We start from the raw sequence: 14,030 nt of genomic DNA on the forward strand, positions 1-14,030 counted from the left end.
GCCCTACTTTCCCAGTAATAATAAAAATAATAGTAATAGTAATAATACTATATAACCCTGCATAATAATAATAATGATAATAATAATAATAATAATAATAATAGCGTATAACCCTACATAATAATAATAATAATAATAATAATAATAATAATAATAATAATAATAATAATAATAGCATATAACCCTACATAATAATATACATAATATGCATAATAATTATAATACTAGCATGTAAAATCTACTTTCCCAGTATTCATTTAAACGAGTCACTGCCTGAGAACTCTTGTCTAACCCGGTGGGCCAGGCACAGCGCGAAATTCACCTGTTGAACACAGGTATGACTGTCAGGCTCAGGTCAAACTCTGTGGGTGAATTTTCCAAAAACCCTTTGGGAAGGTCATCGCTCGGGGGCAGGCAGACCAACCTGTGATTTTGACACGGGTGTCCAGCCAAGGTTTTTCACAGTTCAAGTGGGGACTGAGTGAGAATTTGGAGTGCCTTGGTTCACAAAAGCTTTTTGAATGATGTTTCGATGAATTATTTTTTGTAGGGGTTGCTGATAATCCTGGGTTGACCAAAGTTTTTTGAATGATGTTTCGATGAATTATTTTTTGTAGGGGTTGCTGATAATCCTGGGTTGACCAAATATTTTTGAATGATGTTTCGATGAATTATTTTCTGTATGGGTTGCTGATAATTCTGGGATGACAAAAGCTTTTTGAATGATGTTTCGATCAATTATTTTTTGTATGGGTTGCTGATAATCCTGGATTGACAAAAGCTTTGAAATGATTCCTCAATAAATTACTTGTTTTCTTAAGGGTTGCTAATAATCTTCGGTTGACAAAGCTTTGAAAAGATGTCTCGATAAATTCTTTGTTTCCGTCTATGGAAAACCTGTTGCTTGCGGTGACTTACGTAGATTTCAAAGGTAATCTTCCACAGCAAAAAAAGGTAATCCCTTCAAAGCAGATTAACTTTGGACGAAACAGATTTATTATTACCGATCGTCAGGTGAGGAAAGCATACCAAGTCTTCTTCTTAAATTAGTATTTCTCTCTACTTAATATTCATTTGTATAATCCTCTTAAAGATATTTAAGTTGGAAGATCAGACAAGAAGGTAGCTTATTATTATTATTATTATTATTATTATTATTATTATTATTATTATTATTATTATTATCATTATTATTAATAATAATAATAATAATGTGCTACCTTTTTGTCCTATCTTCCTACTAAAAAATCTAATATTATTATTATTATTATTATTATTATTATTATTATTATTATTATTATTGTTATTATTATTATTATTATTAAAGTTTGATCGTCAAATAGTAATTTGTATCGGAGTTCTGGCAGTTGATATTTGACATCCCTCTGCCTGTATGAATCATAAAAATTATTATAACAATTTGAATAAAAATCCTGGATAACAATTTGAAGGAAATTATCTTCTTATGGGCAGCTTTCCATTCACTGAAATATTAGTGGTGAAGAAGATGATGAGAGAGAGAGAGAGAGAGAGAGAGAGAGAGAGAGAGAGAGAGAGAGAGAGAGAGAGAATTTGACATCTCCCATTGAATTCATCTACTGCGGAAAGTAGACGAGAAGTTGTAAGAGAAATGGATGAGCCTCGATTGAGGAAAGTGGATGAGAAGTTACTTTCAAGAGAAGTGGATGAGCTTCTATTTCAGAAGGTGGATGAGAAGTTACTTTCAAGAGAAGTGGATGAGCTTCTATTTCAGAAGGTGGATGAGAAGTTACTTTCAAGAGAAGTGGATGAGCTTCTTTTCAGAAAGTGGATGAGAAGTCACTTGAGATAAGTGGATGATCACCAGTACGGAAAGTGGATGTGAAGTTACTTGAGATAAGAAGATGATCTCTAATATGGACAGTGGATGAGAAGTTACTTCCAATAGAAGTGGATGATCTTCCAATAGAAGTGGATGATCTCTGTTGTGGAAAGTGGCTGAGAAGTTACTTTCAAGAGAAGTGGATGAAAAGTTGCTTTCAGAAGTGGGTGAGAAGTTGCTTTCAGAAGTGGATGAGAAGTTACTTTCAGAAGTGGATGAGAAGTTGTTTTCAGGAGAAGTAGATGAGAAGTTACTTTCAGAAGTGGATGAGAAGTTACTTTCAGAAGTGGATGAGAAGTTGCTTTCAGAAGTAGATAAGTTACTTTCAGAAGTAGATGAGAAGTTACTTTCAGAAGTGGATGAGAAGTTGCTTTCAGGAGAAGTGAATGGGAAGTTACTTTCAGGAGAAGTAGATGAGAAGTTGCATTCAGAAGTGGGTGAGAAGTTACTTTCGGGAGAAGTAGATGAGAAGTTACTTTCAGGAGAAGTGGATGAGAAGTTACTTTCAAGAGAAGTGGATGAGAAGTTGCTTTCAGGAGAAGTGGATGGGAAGTTACTTTCAGAAGAAGTGGCTGAGAAGTTACTTTCAAGAGAACTGGATGAAAAGTTGCTTTCAAGAGAAGTAGATGAGAAGTTACTTTCAGGAGAAGTGGATGAGAAGTTACTTTCAAGAGAAGTGGGTGAGAAGTTGCTTTCAAGAGAAGTGGATGAGAAGTTGATTTCAGGAGAAGTGGATGAGAAGTTGCTTTCCGGAGAAGTGGATGAGAAGTTGCTTTCAGGAGAAGTGGATGGAAAGTTACTTTCAGAAGAAGTGGCTGAGAAGTTACTTTCAAGAGCACTGGATGAAAAGTTGCTTTCAAGAAAAGTAGATGAGAAGTTACTTTCAGAAGAAGTGGATGAGAAGTTACTCTCAAGAGAAGTGGATGAGAAGTTACTTTCAAGAGAAAGTGGCTGAGAAGTTACTTTCAAGAGAAGTGGATGAGAGGTTACTTTCAAGAGAAGTGGATGAGAAGTTGCTTTCAGGAGAAGTGGATGGGAGGTTACTTTCAGAAGAAGTGGCTGATCAACATACCAATTTGCAGCCCTCTAGTCTCAGTAGTTTTTAAGATCTGAGGTCGGACAGAAAAAAAGTGCGGACGGACAGAGTCAAAGCCGACGCAACAGTTTTCTTTTACAGGAAACTCAAGAGAAGTCTCCATCCTCACGAAAATCAAACGTTTATCCCGCCGTTCCTAAATGAGACGTCGTCGGGATCCCTCAGCCCAATCTAGGCTAATAGAGACTGAGAGGGGAGGGAAAGATTCTGTGGGAGATCTCATCTCCACCTTCTGCAGTCTCATACATTAAGGCGCGATCTCATTACCGAAGCTGCTTCTTCCTTCCTTCCTTCCTTCCTTCCTTTCTTCCTTTCTTCCTTTCTTCCTCCTTTGCTTCCTTCCTTCCTTGCTCCCTGGATCATCCCTTCTCATAACGCTGCAATGGATCTATCTGTTTCCCGGCTGAAAATCGCATTAAGGGTAATGGAGGGGCCATCTTTCAAGCAACGAATGTGGAATCACCCTCGCTTGCTTGCTTGCTTCGACGCCGTTGCAATTGCTCCTGGTGGAGAATCAAGAATGCAATTGCAAGTCAGCAGCTTGTCTGGTCGAGTTATCGAGTGAGTTCGTCTTTTGGAAGTTTGTTTGTTCTAGAGTGCTTGTGGGAATATAAACTTAATCTTACGATTGGCTACGTGTTTGCGTGAGTGCTTGTGGGAATATCCTTAACCTTACGATTGGTTCCGTGTTTGTGTTCCGTACATGCTTGTGCTTTTGTTAAGTGATTGTTTGTGCTTGTATGTGAACTGTTTTAGTGGGTGGTCACCACAGTTGACTGACGTTCAGTCATACAAGTCACAGTTTACGTTAACTGATGCACAGAGGCATGAGAGAGAGAGAGAGAGAGAGAGAGAGAGAGAGAGAGAGAGAGAGAGAGAGAGAGAGAGAGAGAGTAGTCATACAACAAGTTTATTATATTTTTATTTCGTCGCTTGGGATCTATCTTCGACATCTTGCTCCAAATATATAAATAAAAAGTCTACCAACGCAGCTTTCTGTCCGATTATTATTATTATTATTATTATTATTATTATTATTATTATTATTATTATTATTATTATTATTATTATTCAGTAGATGAAACCTGTTCATATGGAACAAGTCAACCAAAGGGCCATTGACTTGAAATTCAAGCTTCCATACAATATGGTGTTCATTAGGAAGAATTAAGAATTAAGATCAGAACATCTGAATAACTGAGTCTAATAACTAAGAACTGTTACATGACGTCTCTTAGAAATATTAAAAGATAACTTAAAGAAAAATAAAAATCTGATGATTTTTATGTTCCATGATTCTTCAATCTCTGAAGCTCACTCACTAGTAAATAGGTATTGTTTGTTTAATTCCATGAGGTAATTAAAGGGGTGAGAAATATTGGAGAAATTAATTTTTAGTTTTCTGTTAAAGAAAACTGTTGTGCCGGCTTTGTCTGTCCGTCCGCGCTTTATTCTGTCCGCACTTTTTCTGTCCGCCCTCAGATCTTAAACACTGCTGAGGCTAGAGGCCTGCAAATTGGTATGTTGATCATCCACCCTCCAATCATCAAACATACCAAATTGCAGTCCTCTATCCTCAGTAGTTTTTATTTTATTTAAGGTTAAAGTTAGTCGTAATCGTTCTTCTGGCATCGATATAGGATAGGCCACCAACGGGCGTGGTTAAAGTTTCATGGGCCGCGGCTCATACAGCATTGTACCAAGGCCACCGAAAGATAGATCTATTTTCGGTGGCCTTGATTATACGCTGTACAGAAAACTCGATTGGGCCGAAGAAACTTCGGCGCATTTTTTACTTGTTTTAGAAGAGATGGGCTACCAATTTCCTAAAATAACCTAAACACTGATGACACTGTAAGACGAAACATAAATATCGATGACACTGTAAGACGAAGCCTATATATTGATGGCATTGTAACACGAAGCCTATATACTGATGACACTGTAAGACAAAGCCTAAATACTGATGGCACTGTAAGACGAAGCCTATATACTGATGACACTGTAAGACAAAGCCTAAATACTGATGGCACTGTAAAGACGAAGCCTGAATACTGGTGACACTGTAAAGACGAGGCCTAAATACTGATGACACTGTAAGACAAAGCCTAAATACTGATGACACTGTAAGACAAAGCCTAAATACTGATGAGTGTAAGACTTAAATTTTATGACACTGTAAAGATAAGCCTAAATGCTGATGACAGTGTAAGACGAAGCCTAAATACTGATGACACTGTAAAGACCAAGCCTAAATGCTGATGACACTGTAAAGACCAAGCCTAAATGCTGATGACAGTGTAAGACGAAGCCTAAATACTGATGACACTGTAAAGACCAAGCCTAAATGCTGATGACAGTGTAAGACGAAGCCTAAATACTGATGACACTGTAAAGACCAAGCCTAAATACTGATGACACTGTAAAGACCAAGCCTAAATGCTGATGACAGTGTAAGACGAAGCCTAAATACTGATGACACTGTAAAGACCAAGCCTAAATACTGATGACACTGTAAAGACCAAGCCTAAATACTGATGACACTGTAAAGACCAAGCCTAAATACTGATGAGTGTAAGACGAAGCCTAAATACTGATGACACTGTAAAGACCAAGCCTAAATACTGATGACACTGTAAAGACCAAGCCTAAATACTGATGACACTGTAAAGACCAAGCCTAAATACTGATGAGTGTAAGAGCCTAAATACTTATGACACTGTAAAGACCAAGCCTAAATGCTGATGACAGTGTAAGACGAAGCCTAAATACTGATGACACTGTAAAGACCAAGCCTAAATACTGATGACACTGTAAAGACCAAGCCTAAATGCTGATGACAGTGTAAGACGAAGCCTAAATACTGATGACACTGTAAAGACAAGCCTAAATGCTGATGACAGTGTAAAGACGAAGCCTAAATACTGATGACAGTGTAAAGACGAAGCCTAAATGTTGATGACACTGTAAGTCAAAGCCTAAGCACTGACATTGTAAGACGAAGCATAAGTACTGACACTGTGAGACGAACCCTAAATACTGACAATGTAAGAATACTGATGACACTGTAAGACGAAGCCTAAATACTGATGACACTGTAGAAGAAGAAGAAGAAGAAGCCTAAATTCCGACACCATCCGCCACCATGTCTCTCCTCACGTAGCCTTTACATTCCAACGAAAGCTCAAAGGAATCCGTCCGGATAAAAACACATACACAAAAAAACTTTCCCCTCAGTATTTCTCTACAAATAAATTTTCTGGCCTTGCCGTGGTCCCTAAGATCCTCAGGGCTAATTATATCACAAAAGTTTCTCCGGAGAAAGTAAGTCCTCGCTTTCCCCTCCGCGAGGACTGCTGTCAAACGAAAGTTCTCAGCTTTCCTTTCCTCGACAGATAATGGCTGAGGGAGGTTATGAGATGAGAGGGGAAAAAAGAAAGCAGTTCGACCCCGAAAAGGTGCTGGAGAGAAAAGCAGTGATCCTGGTGACTTCTTTCTTGCTACTTTTCCATAAAAAAGCGAGTAAAAAATGCGCCGAAGTTTCTTCGACGCAGTCGAGTTTTCTGTACAGCGTATAATCAAGGCCTCCGAAAATAGATCTATCTTTCGGTGGTCTCGGTATAATGCTGCATGAGTCCTGACCCATGAAACTTTAACGACGGCCCGGTGGTGGCCTGGCCTGTATCGTTGCCAGACGCACGATTATAGCTAATTTTAACATTGAATAAGATAAAAACTACTGAGGCTAGAGGGCTGCAACTTGGTATGTTTGATGATTGGAGGGTGGATGATCAACATACCAATTTGCAGCCCTCTAGCCTCAGTAGCTTTTAAGATCTGAGGGCGGACAGACAAAGTGCGGACAGAATAAAGTGCCGACGGACAGACAAAGCCGGCACAATGGTTTCCTTTTCAGAAAACTGAAAATTGCCCGACATCCTGCCATGACAGGTGATGAATGAACTTTCCAGATACAGATTAGACGAAAGTTCAGTCTGGAACTCCTTCAGTCTACCTCGGGCAAGTCTTGTGAACTCTGACGAGACTCAAGTTCGGAGTTAGAAAGTTATTATATTGTGGTACATTAAATTCATAAGCTTGGTATACAAGAAGGTTATCTGTACAGCCAATCATGTTTTCTTCTTGATATATTGTTGTTGTTTTTCCCAACCTAATCCCTCTCTGTCTAACTATGTATGTATCTGTTTATTAATTTTTTTTTTCTTTTTAATTTAGTGAGACCTTATACTTTGGAAGCTTGTATTTCAAGTCAATGGCCCCTTTGTTGGGCTTGTTCCATATGAACAGGTGTCATCTTCTGAATAATAATAATAATAATAATAATAATAATAATAATAAGAGAGATGATATATCTTTTTTTAGCACTAAAACATGTCAAACGAGATTTGCAGATAAAGTATACTTTATGAATAAATAAATTTTAAAAAATCTACATCCTGACAGTTTACACACGGAGTAAAAATATAAGTTCTAATGTTTCGAAATCAAAATGACAGAAACCCAACTTTCCTACTCGATTCAGTTACAAATGAAAAATATTAAAAAGAGTCACTACTGATGATTTTTCTATTCGTTTCTAATTGGTTGTAACACATGCTGGAAAGAAGAAAAATCTCAGAAGGGAATATTGAGTTTTAGATTGAATTTTGATTTTATATGTTTTTTTTCTGCGTCATTTTGAATCGAAGGTAATACAATTATCTTGCTGTTTTGATTTTTTAGATTCTGACCTTTCTTCCTATATCATCAACACCATGCGTTATTTACACACACCATTTACAGGAAAAATCACTGCTATTAATTACCGTTTGGCACGCGCATGCGCACTTATCTCTGGCCAGCGCGACGTTCAGTAACGAATTCTGCTCAGTGATTCGGATGAGTGATTTGCATTCGACGAATACATCTTTGCTTTGAGAGCCGTTGATCCACTGATAAGTCAGGGATTTTACTCATCGTGGAACGGGTTTTCCTGAGGACTTACGTAATTCGGAGCGTATCCAAAGCCAGTTCTCTAATGGATGCTGAATACTTCTTCTCATAAAGACCCAATTCGTCTGAACTGTTTCCGTCATCTGAATATCAGCGTGTTATTTCTGACGCGGTTTTGGCGGGGGTGGCATTTTCCACACTCTCTCTCTCTCTCTCTCTCTCTCTCTCTCTCTCTCTCTCTCTCTCTCTCTCTCATGCTAAATAAAGCTTTTACTCTCTCTCTCTCTCTCTCTCTCTCTCTCTCTCTCTCTCTCTCTCTCTCTCTCTCTCTCATGCTAAAGAAAGCTTTTCTCTCTCTCTCTCTCTCTCTCTCTCTCTCTCTCGAAAGTTTTACCCTCTCTCTCTTAAAACCTTTCTCTCTCTCTCTCTCTCTCTCTCTCTCTCTCTCTCTCTCTCTCTCTCTCTCTCATGCTAAACAAAGGCCCTGACCTTATCAGAGCCCCTACGGAGACCTTAACGGTTAATCGCGCCGCGGAAAAGTTTCCCTAAAGAAAATCCAACGTTTCCGGGAGCGAGATCCACTGTCAATAAAGGTCTCTCTATTTTCCTCTTCCTCCTCCTCCTCCGGCAGATAAGAGAGAAGGAGAAGGAGATAACGCGACCCCGAGATAAGAGTAGTAAATAGAGACGATAAAGAGATGTTGCGGAGATATATTGCTACTGTGGTAAGTCTGTTTAATGCATTTTCTTATCTTTCCTTATTTATTCTTATTATTATTATTTTTTTTTTGGGGGCCTTTCTCACACAAAGGGTAAAGGTTGTTGTGTTGTCTGTGAGGGTGGTATTCTACTATTTTTGTTTTTCTTGTGTTTTGTTGTTATATATGTATATATATTTTTTTTTATATACATATATATATATATATATATATATATATATATATATATATATATATATATATATTTTTTTTTTTTTTTTTTTTTTTTTTTTTTTTTTTTTAAGTAAGATTTTGGTTGTTTGTGAAGATGGTGTGTATTCTATTATTTTTGTTTTTCTTGTCTTTTATTTATATATGTATATATTTTTCACTATATATATATATATATATATATATATATATATATATATATATATTTTTTTTTTTTTTTTTTTTTTTTAAGTAAGATTTTTCTGTGAAGATGTTGTCGAAGAGTATCTAGATTTTAGAGCTTAATGATTATGAAATATATTTACGGTTTAATAATCAGTAAGATTATATGTACATATTATATCCCTTTTCCTAGAGAGTGACCCCCAAGGGTTAAAAAATTTTAACCCGGCATGTATCCACCCTTGCGGCGTGTTTAGTACAAGCCCGTTGGGGATGACCGTAAACACATAAACAAAAGACTGTAAATATCATAAAGATAATGACCCCCAAAAAATATTAGTCCTAGATAACGACCCCCGAAAACCGTTGGGGGTCCACTATAAAGGAAAGATCCCCCAATGTTAGACAATTTCTCTACTTTTGTATTGATTGTCTATAATTCAGTGTCTGTGTTAAATGAAACTTATCTTCTGTGAGCCCCATTCACTGGAATCACTTAACCTACGTTTATAAATGGAAACGTGATATAAAAAAAAAGTACTGTACGTGGGCATTACTTACGGTTCTTTGCCGCGTCCGTTCGGACCTTAGCTACAACCCCTTTCGTTCCTTTTACTGTAGCTCCGTTCATATTTCCTTTCTTCCGTCTTACTTTCCATCTTCTACTAACAGTTGTTTCATAGTGCAACTGCTTTGAGGTTTTCCTCTTGTTACACCTTTCAAATCTTTTTACTGTCAGTTTCCGTTTCAGCGCTGAATGACCTCATAGGTCCCAGTGCTCGGCCTTTGGCCTAAAGTCTATATTCAATTCAATTCAGTGAGGGCTTTCAGCTGAAGATTTAAAGAAAGAAAGAAAAGAATAATTTCACCGATGCAAATCTGCGTTCAACAAGACTCGTGTGTCAATATATATATATATATATATATATATATATATATATATATATATATATATATATATATATATATATATATATATATATATGTATGTATATATGTATATATATATATATATATATATATATATATATATATATATATATATATATATATATATATATATATATATATATCCGGCAGAGACGCGCATTGGAGCATCCTCCTTACCTGTCGCGACAGGTAATTAAACTTCCCGAGGCAGATTATACCGAAGTTTAGTTTGGGACTCGGCTGTTCCTCTGGCGATGGCTCCAGCTTCTGTGAAGGGAATGAAGTCACTCGCTCAGGAGCCTCCGTCTTATAGGTGCGCTAAATTCAGTCTGACATCCGCCCAGGAGGTTGTGTTTTGGTCCGCTTTTACCTCCTGTCTGTGCTTGTCTGTCTGTTGGCTGTCTGTCTGTTTGTCTGTCTGTCTGCTGGCAAGATTAGGTGGTCACTAGTGCCTGAATTTTGGTGAAACTCAGTCAGGGACCTCCCCTAGTCATCGAGTCTTGGAAGGTATCTATGAAGATTTTGAAACATCAAGAGGGTTTAGACAAAAGTAACATTTTTAAGTTCTAATTTTTAATGGAAACTTGGATTAAAAATGCCTGGTTGTGTCACTGAAAAATATTAAAATTTTTATATTTATTTTTTTTTTTTTTGGCATGGTTTCCTGTTCACACATAAAGAAATCCCGGTAGATTTATGACAGTCAAGAGATTCTGGGTTGAATTTTGATTAGAATATTTCCTTTTTATCATCTCAAATCAAAGATTTATTCTATATACACTGTGTTAAAAGTTAGAACCCATTTATAGGTTAAAACTCCCATCTTAAGTTCATAATTGTTCTGTAAAACATTTGTTAGAATTCTAATTATTTCTTTGTTTATAATCCTCGTACAGATTTTGATTAATAAATGTCTTTTGAAGTGATAAAAACGTAATTATATCACACTTTTTGGGTTATCTTATTGAACTGAATATAGAATTTAGGCCAAAGACCAAGCATTGGGACCTATGAGGTCATTCAGCGCTGAAACGGAAATTGACAGTGAAAGGTTTGAAAGGTGTAACAGGAGGAAAACTTCAAAGCAGTTGCACTTTGAATCAATTGTTAGGAGAGGGTTGAGGAAAGTAAGATGGAAGAAGAGAATATGAAAGGAGGTACAGTAAAACGAAGGAAAGTGATTGCAGCTAGGGGTCGAAGGCGAGCTGCAAAGAACGTTAAGTAATGCCTCCAGTGCACCATGAGGTGTGTGAAAACTACTACTCTACGGCTGTGGGGTTTCCTATTTTCGCTGATTAGTAAGCACGATTTTTCATTGGCTAACTTTAACCTTAGATAAAATTTTTATAAATAATTTGCTAGGCTCACAGGGCTGCAATTTGGTATGGTTGATGATTGGAGGGTGGATGATCAACATAAAAATTTGCAAAGACCCTTAAATCTGATAGCTTCTTTTCTTTAGGTTTTAAGATCTGAGGCGGACAGATAAAGTGCTGGGGTTACAAACAAGTAAAAAGACAAATAGTTTTTCCCAGTCGAGTTTTCATTTACAGAAAACTAAAACCTGGCTTTCGGTATCTCCTGTAGGTATATGACCTGAGGCCCATAACTTTAAATCAGCCCGGAGAGGTATCCTATATCGTTACGAGACGATTTGGCTAACGAGGAGGCCCGTAAATAAAATTCTCTGAGGCACCTGAGGTATGCTGTCAGACTGGAAAGTTGGATGATCGACATTCCAATTTGCAGCCCTCCTTCGACAGATGACAGGAGACGGAAAGTGAAGGTCGACAAAGACGCCCTCCCAGTCGTTTTTGATTACTGAAAACTGAAAGATGTTGTAGATAAGGAGCGTATCTCCTGAGTCTTTTGTTTTTAATTTTTCTCCTTTTTTTAAAAAAAGATTTGTCCTCATTTCTCCTCACTGAAGAGTATGATATTAAAAGGAATGTCCATTTTCCTTTTTTCGTTGTTGTTGAACTGTTTTTTTAAGGATGTTTCCACGCCTATTTTTGTTAGTCTGTGTAAAGAGAGTTTGTCATCTAGCACTTCTGGTGAGTCTTGTTTTTCTTTTTTTTCTTCTTCTTCAAGGTTTTAGTATTAAAAAATTTTGAAGAAATTTCCTCTGATTTTTGTTAGTTCAAAAAAAGTTCGTGAGTATATAATTTTTACTCTCTTCTTCTTCTTCTTCTTTTTCTTCTTCTTCTTCTTCTTATTCATTTCTTCTTTCTTTCTTCTTCTTCAAGGTTTTAGTATTGAGAGCCTTGAAAAAACTGTCATAATATCTTCACATGAAATAAGTTTGCCAAATATTAGTTTGTGTTGATGCTACGCGGTTGATTTTAAACTTTTATTTACGTGTACGTGTATCTGAGATAAGTTTATCTTATAAGATTCACGGTAATGAGGTTAAATTTGATTCAAACGCCTTCGTTGGTGGGATATCATCAGTTATTTCCGATACGTAATGCTACAAATGCGGTGCTGTAGATTCAGCTTTGCTACAGCTGAGATTATTTTCAGTTTTCTGTGAAAGAAAACTATTGTGCCGGCTTTGTCTGTCCGTCCGCACTTATTTCTGTCAGCACTTTTTCTCTCCGCCCTCAGATCTTAAAAATTACTGAGACTAGAGGGCTGCAATTTGATATGTCGATCATCCGCCCTCCAATCATCAAACATACCAAATTGCAGCCCTCTAGCCTCAGTAGTTTTGATTTTATTTAGGGTTAAAGTTAGCCATAATCGTGCTTCTGGCAACGATATATGATAGGCCACCACCAGGCCGTGGTCGAAGTTTCATGGGCCGCGGGTCATACAGCATTATACCGAGACCACCGAAAAATAGATCTATTTTCGGTGGCCTTGATTATACGCTGTACAGAAAACTCGATTGCGCCGAAGAGACTTCGGCGCATATTTAACTTGTTTTTTTATACAGACCGCTAAAATTTTAGTGTGAGATTGTGTCAGAAATTACCGGGCCATATCTACTGTTCCTTCACCTGGAAAAGAACAGATACTGTTTTGTGAAACTTACAGCATTTATGAACCTTAGATAATAGCAATCGACAATGAATTCTATGAAGATATTCCAGAGAATATAGCCGTCTTCGTTTGAATCAGAGGCAGAGAGGGCTAATGAAAAGCGGCCCAAAATTTAAAATGTGCTCCGTCGATTCCGAATGGTTGAACTTCCATTAAGGCCACCGGATGAGATATCAGAGTAACGGGAATAATGGGATTTTCGGATGAGGATTTAATCCTCTCTCTCTCTTTTTTTCGGTCGCTGTCTCTCTCATTTACCAACGCGGAAATGCTACTGGCGATGACTTGACCACCAGTGAAATGACCCCTGACCCCCAGTGGAAATGTCCTTCTGACCACCCAGTGGAAAATGTTCCTCTGACCTCCCAGTGGAAATGACTTTCTGACCTCCCAGCTGGAATTACTCTCTGACACCCAGTGGAAATGACCTTCTGACCCCCCCATTGGAATTGACTTTCTAATCCTCAGTGGAAATGAATTTCTGACCCCCCAGTGGAAATTATCTTCTGACCCCCCAGTGAAAATGACTTTCTAACCCCAGTGGAAATGACTTTCTGACCCCCAGTGGAAGTGCCTTTCTGACCCCCCAATTGAAATGACTTCTGACCACCAGTGGAAATGACTTTCTGACCCCCAGTGGAAAATGACTCTGACACCAAGTGGAAATGACCTTCTAACTCCCCAGTGGAAGTGACTTTCTAACCCCTAGTGGAAATGACTTTCTGACCCCTGTGGAAATGTCCTTCTGACTCCCAGTGGAAATGACCTGACCCCCAGTGGAAATGACTTTCTGACCCCAGTAGAAATGACCTCCTGCCCCCAAGTGGAAATGACTTTCCGGGAGGTTAGATTTAATCTAAACTTGTGATCTTTTGACCCCCCCACCCAGTGGAAATAACCTTCCTCTGAAATGGGAATTCCGGGTGAAAATTAGTGCAAATTTCAAAAACATATATACATATATATACATATATATATATATATATATATATATATATATGTAATTTATATATATATATATACATATACATATGTATATATATATATATATATA

Source organism: Macrobrachium rosenbergii, chromosome 16, assembly GCF_040412425.1.
Source record: "Macrobrachium rosenbergii isolate ZJJX-2024 chromosome 16, ASM4041242v1, whole genome shotgun sequence".
Taxonomy (NCBI): domain Eukaryota; kingdom Metazoa; phylum Arthropoda; class Malacostraca; order Decapoda; family Palaemonidae; genus Macrobrachium; species Macrobrachium rosenbergii.